Source organism: Schistocerca cancellata, chromosome 10, assembly GCF_023864275.1.
Source record: "Schistocerca cancellata isolate TAMUIC-IGC-003103 chromosome 10, iqSchCanc2.1, whole genome shotgun sequence".
Taxonomy (NCBI): domain Eukaryota; kingdom Metazoa; phylum Arthropoda; class Insecta; order Orthoptera; family Acrididae; genus Schistocerca; species Schistocerca cancellata.
Window position 1 is genome coordinate 7,324,686 of NC_064635.1, and position 7,018 is coordinate 7,331,703.

The following is a 7,018-nucleotide window of genomic DNA, read 5'->3' on the forward strand; positions in this document are numbered from 1 at the left end:
TCGATACACTTACCAATACTGACGCGAAGAATAACTTTGCGGGGAACATTTGCTTCTCTGATGACTCAACAAACTGAATCATCATAACATTACTAAAGGGGATCAATTGTCCACATGTTACATGTAAAATGGAAAAAGACCTCCCAAGGTTAATTCATGTTATTACCTGCATTGCCATCTGGATACATCTATTCTTTCATTGCGGATGATTGTAAATACATTTGTTTTTAACTTCTTCTTCTGTAGTGGTCAATCCAAGGATTGGTTTGCAACAGCTACAATGGCAGCTTGTCTCCATTCCTGCTTAAATACCTTTCTTAAGGAGTTCTGCAAGGTCTGCAGGAGAGCTTCTGTGAAGTTTGGAAGCTAGGAGACGAGGTACTGGCATAATTGAAGACTGGAGGACCGGGCGTGCCTAATTTATTCCTGTTATGGTCACTTTGCAATCTTGCCGAAACTTCATCCCTGCAGAGATGAAAAACTTATTCGCCTAGTCTTTACGCCACTTTCACAGTTTCACTATAAAACTGCACATACTGAGGTCGCCCTAAAGAACACCGAATTACTCGTACAATTTTAAAATAATGTTTCCGCCCGGGATCGAACCGGGGACCTTGCGCGTGTGAGGCGCACGTGATAACCGCTACACTACGGAAACTGACGGCAGCAACCTCTCAACACAAGACACACTTGGCCGGAATTCAGCGCTTTCTCTCCCACCACAACCGGCTGAACCAGATTCAGACAAGTGTGGTGGGGATAGCACGAAACGTCACCAAGTGAATCATAGCCACCGGCGTGCGCTCTCTCTCTCTCTCTGTATGTATGTATGTGTGTGTGTGTGTGTGTGTGTGTGTGTGTGTGAACACTGATATGAAGTGACTGTATTTCCATCTTTTCAGAGATGGTTGCGGGACCTCGTGAAATCAAACACTTCTGAGCCGCCTAAATTTCCTAATTGTTGTTTTATTGAGCTACCAGTTTCGGCGATATATGACGCCATCTTCAGGCCACCTGACCGACGTGTAGGAAGATTCGACCAGAAACGAGCTCAGAATCTTCTTCCACCACGGCCACGGGCCTGAAGGTAGCGTGAATATATCGCCGAAACCGGTAGTCCAATAACATAAAAATTTGGAAATTTGGACACTTGAAAGGTGTTTGATTTGACATTCTTTGATATGAATCGTGTCCACCCTTTACCTTGATGAGCGCCTTAACTCCGATGGAGCCACTTTCAATGAGGTGTCTGAATGTCTGTGGAGCCATGGCAGCCCATCCTTCCTGAACAGACGAAACCAGAGTAAGTTGTCGTGGTGGACGTTGGGGTCTCGAGCAAAGTTGACTTTCTAACTCATCCCAAAGTCGTTCCATTGGTTCAGGTCAGTACTCTGGGCAGGCCAGTCCGCTCCACGAATGTTATCGCCCACATACCACTGCCTCACGGGGTCCATTCACTATCAGGCTGATACAGTCATGGGCTACGGAGCGTTCCTCTACTGCACGCAGAACGCAAATCTGTGAAACGTGTTCATATTCGTCCTCATTTAGTGTTTTCTGAAGCGCAGTTAGGGAATCAGGCCCTAACCACGAATAACGCCCCAATAACGTAACACCACCTTGTTGGTACTTGACCGTTAGCACTACACATGATGGCATGCAAGGTCCTCCGAACATTCGTCAGACACAAACGATACTCTGAAAATTACACTTAAGTGCTTGGCAGGGGGTTCGTCAAACCACCTTAACACTTATTGTCTGTTATTCAATTCTCGAATAGCGCGCGAAAAAAACGAACACCTATATCTTTCCGTAGGAGCTGTGATTTCCCTCATTTTATTATGATGATCGTTTCTCCCTATGTAGGTCAGCGCCAACGAAATATTTTCGCATTCGGAGGGGAAAGTTTGTGATTGAAATTTCATGAGAAGATTCCGTTGCAACGAATAACACCTGTGTTTTAATGATTTCCACCCCAAATCCTGTCTCATGTCTATGACAGTCTCTCCTCTATTCCGCGATAATACAATACGTGCTGCTCTTGTTTTAACTTTCTCGATGTACTCCGTTAATCACATGTGGTAGAGATCGCAGACCGCGCAGCAGTACTCAAAAAGAGGACGGACAAACGCAATGTAGGCAGTTTCTTTAGTAGATCTGTTACATTTTGTAAGTGTTGTGCCAATAAAACGCGTTCTTTGGTTAGCCTTCCCCATAACATTTTCTGTGTGTTTCATCAATTGAAGTTGTAATTTCTAGGTATTTAATTGAATTTACGGCCTCTGGATTTGACTGATTTATTGTCTAACCGAAGTTTAACACATTCTTTCTAGCAGTCATATGGATGACCTCACACTTTCCGTTATTTAAGGTCAAGTGCCAATTTTTGCACCACACCAATCGTTTTGCAATTTGTTTTGATCTTCTGACGACTTTACCACACGATAAACGACAGCATCATCTGCAAACAACCTAAGACGGCTGTTCTGATTGTCTCCTAAATCGTTTATATAGACAGGGAACAGCAGGGGGCATGTAACACTACCTTGGGGAAAGCCAGAAATCAGTTCTGTTTTACTCGATGACTTTCCGCCACTGAGACGATATTCCAAGAGCACGCAAAAAAATGGTTCTGAGCACTATGGGACTTAACTTCTGAGGTCATCGATCCCATAGAAATTAGAACTACTTAAACCTAACTAACCTAAGGACATCATACACATCCATGCCCGAGGCAGGATTCGAACCTGCGACCGTAGCGGTCGCGCGGTTCCAGACTGTAGCACCTAGAACTGCTCGGCCACTCCGGTCGGCCCATGAGCACGCAATTTCACTACAAGCCGCTTGTGTGGTACAGTGTCAAAAGCCTTCTGGAAATCCATAAATACAAAATCAATTTGAAATATCTTGTCAATGGCACTCAACACTTCGTGTGTGTAAAGAGATAGCTCTGTTACACAAGAACGATGCTTTCTCAATCCGTGTTGACTGTGTGTGAATAGACTGTTTTCTTCGAGGTAATTTATAATGTTCGAACTCAATATATATTCGAAAATCCTGCTGCATATCGACGTAAATGATACGGGCCCGTAATTTCGTGGTTTATTCCTGCTTCCTTTCTTGAATATTGGTGTGAGCTGTGCAACTTTACGGTCTTTGAGTGCGGATATTTCGTCAAGCGAGCGGCTGTACATCTTCGTTAAAGACGGAGCTGCTGCATCAGCATACTATGAAAGGAACCTAAGTGGTATACAGTCTGGAAAAGAAGACTTGCTTCTGTTAAGTAATTTAAGTAGCTGTACTACTCCGAGGATATCCACTTCTACGTTAGTTATGTTGGCAGCTGCGTTGCAAGACATAGCGTGGTCCATCACTCGAAATCAAACGTTTCGAGTCACCCACTGCCCAGTACACCCCACAAGCCTCGCTTAGGACTGACCACAACAAGTGCGTGGCTTTCAGGGACCTGCTCGAGCACTGTACCCAAATTATTTTTAACTCCCTACGCACGGTAGTCACTGTGCTACCTGGACTGCTGGTGGCACCTCGGTCGTGATGTCTCTCCGCCGATTTCTCGAGATTTTCTGCAGCCACCCTCCTCCGTACTCGACAGTGGCTACAAGAGGCTGAGGTCTGCCTGGTGTCACTTCAGATGTGTTTACTGCTACATGCTTTCACCTCACACTCACATCAACAACACTCGAGCTCATCAGCTTTCGACAAGTCTGTAATGTCTGTGGTGGATGTGTTGCTCCGCGTGACATCCTCTCACTGGTCCACATCCGCAGTCGCTGAGCTCCACTGACCGAACCATTCTGCTCTGACTGCTCCTCTGCTGGCTAAGCAACACCCCGCATCTCCTTTTACACTGGCAGGCCCATCCGTCGTGGTATATCTAGTGGTTAGTTCCGCATTACATACGTACGACAGTCCAGAAACTTTTGATCAAGTAGTGTAGATCCGCTTACTACAAATTCACAGCTTTTCGTTGTTGTTTTCTGTTCCATACGTAAAACACGTAATTTGATTACAAGAAATTGGTAGATTCTTATTCATGGTGTAGTTTGCTAAACTTTGTAAGACGTGTATATTTCTATTGTCTACCGTCAAGGAAGGGAAAGGAGAAACGTGGAAGGAGTATATAGAGGGTCTATACAAGGGCGATGTACTTGAGGACAATATTATGGAAATAGAAGAGGATGTAGATGATAATGAAATGGGAGATACGATACTGCGTGAAGAGTTTGACAGAGCACTGAAAGACCTGAGTCGAAAAAAGGCCCCGGGAGTAGACAACATTCCATTAGAACTACTGACAGCCTTGGGAGAGCCAGTCCTGAAAAAACTCTACCATCTGGTGAGAAAGATGTATGAGACAGGCGAAACTCCCTCAGACTTCAAGAAGAATATAATAATTCCAATCCCAAAGAAAACAGGTGTTGACAGATGTGAAAATTACCGAACTATCAGTTTAATAAGTCACAGCTGCAAAATACTAACGCGAATTCTTTACAGACGAATGGAAAAACTAGTAGAAGCCGACCTCGTGGAAGATCAGTTTGGATTCCGTAGACATACTGGAACACGTGAGGCAATACTGACCTTACGACTTATCTTAGAAGAAAGATTAAGGAAAGGCATTTGTAGACAAAGCTTTTGACAATGTTGACTGGAATACGCACTTTCAAATTCTGAAGGTGGCAGGGGTGAAATACAGGGACCGAAAGACTATTTAGAATTTATATCGAAACCAGATGGCAGTTATAAGAGTCGAGGGACATGAAAGGGAAGCAGTGGTTGAGAAGGGAGTGAGACAGGGTTGTTGCCTCTCCCCAATGTTATTCAATCTGTATATTGAGCAAGCAGTAAATGAAACAAAAGAAAAATTCGGAGTACGTATTAAACTCCATGGAGAAGAAATAAAAACTTTGAGGTTCGCAGATGACATTGTAATTCTGTCAGAGACAGCAAAGGACTTGGAAGAGCAGTTGAAAGGAATGGATAGTGTCTTGAAAGTAGGATATTAAATGAACATCAACAAAAGCAAAACGAGGATAATGGAATGTGGTCGAATTAAATCGGGTGATGCTGAGGGAATTAAATTAGGAAATGAGACACTTAAAGTAGTAAAGGAGTTTTGCTATTTGGGGAGCAAAATAACTGATGATGGTGGAAGTAGAGAAGATATAAAATGTAGACTGGCAATGGCAAGGAAAGGGTTTCTGAAGAAGAGAAATTTGTTAACATCGAGTATAGATGTGTCAGGCAGTCGTTTCTGAAAGTATTTGTATAAAGTGTAGCCATGTACGGAAGTGAAACGTGGACGATAAATAGTTTGGACAAGAAGAGAATAGAAGCTTTCGAAATGTGGTGCTACAGAAGAATGCTGAAGATTAGATTGGTAGGTCAGATAACTAATGAGGAGATATTGAATAGAATTTGGGAGAAGAGAAGTTTGTGGCACAACTTGACTAGAAGAAGGGATCGGTTGGTAGGACATGTCCTGAGGCATCAAGGGATCCCCAATTTAGTGCTGGAGGGCAGCGTGGAGGGTAAAAATCGTAGATGGAGACCAAGAGATGAATACACTAAACAGATACAGAAGGATGTAGGTTGCAGTAGGTACTGGGAGATGAAGAAGCTTGCACAGGATAGAGTAGCATGGAGAGCTGCATCAAACCAGTCTCAGGACTGAAGACCACAACAACAACAACAACCGTGAAACCACAATTTATGAAAATTTTTATATGTTATTAACAGGATTAAGTAGGAATAATTAATATTTATCATTTTGGACATAATTGCGCTAGCAGGGAATGTCTGCACCAAAGTATTGTTGGCGGGAGAGACCGCACATTGATATAATTTTAAAAAGGGCCGGAGAGACCGCGTATGGATACATTTTAAGAAAAGAGAGGGAAAGACCGCGCATTGATACATTTTGTAATGGTAGCAGGGATTGTCTGCACCAGAAAGCATTGCTGGCGGGAGAGACAGCACTTTAGCGTTCGTAGGAAGTCAGTAGTAAGCGAGATGTGAAGCGAGTCGGTAGCAGGTGTGAAGCGAGAGGTTGAGAGGAGCGGTGTGCCTGCCAGCCACCAGCTATGATTTACAAGACATAAACGGATGTACAGAGACATCAGATGACTATTATCATAAGAGGAACTAATATTATTGAATTTGAGAAACTTAAGACTACTGAAGGTATGTTTGTTCAATGCTAGTTGTAAGATTATTGTAAAAAGTAAGTCCCATGTGAACGTTTGTAAAATCATTTCATTACCAACAGTAAATATTTGAATAATCGTTTTCAGAATATAATTAATTTTTTCCAGTAATATTACATTACAGATTATAATCCATCCCAAAAACCATCAACGTAAAACTTTGCAAAATTTTATTGTTGTCAAGAAAAAGAATAACTATGAATTACGTAACTTCAGTCACATTAATTAAAGAATAACGTCAGCTTTGGTAATAAATACAGCCACTTATTATGACAGCCCACCAGCAGCTAATAGAATGTAGTAAAACAGCGTAAGTATATTCATGTTGCAGTTCGATGTAGCAGTCATATGGCGATCCAGTAACAGTAAGAAAGGTAAGGAACAGTTTTCGCTTATTGCAGGTAACGACTGAGGGCCACAACGACGACACATTCTATGTTTCGTCGAAATAATCAGCAAATCACTTTTAATAAGTAGCATTTAAATTTGTATGCGAAGATTGCACTTATTATTATTGAGAAAGAGAATTAATTTAAAAGGGAAGATTTCATTTGTTATTAATAAGCAAGAGATAGAAAACCTAAGGGAATGTTCCATAGGTTATTGTAGAAGGGAAGGTTGCTTGACAAAAGAGATGTAGAGGAGACGGGAAGATTTTAACTTTATTACTCACTACGTAATTTAGAGTCTGTTGGTAACTGCACTATGTATAAACGTTTTCTTTAATGAAATATTCTACACTTACTATTCATTAAAAACACGAGCACTTGAAAATTTGGCCGGCCGCAGTG

At 42.2% G+C, this 7,018-nt stretch overlaps 1 non-coding gene across 1 annotated transcript; it reads right to left on the minus strand.

Annotated features, from left to right (window-relative positions):
- Positions 1 to 585: 585 nt before the first annotated feature.
- Trnav-cac (transfer RNA valine (anticodon CAC)) lies at positions 586 to 658 on the minus strand. Its single transcript has one exon. It is a non-coding gene; the product is annotated as a tRNA-Val (tRNA).
- Between the last annotated feature and the right edge of the window lie 6,360 nt (positions 659 to 7,018).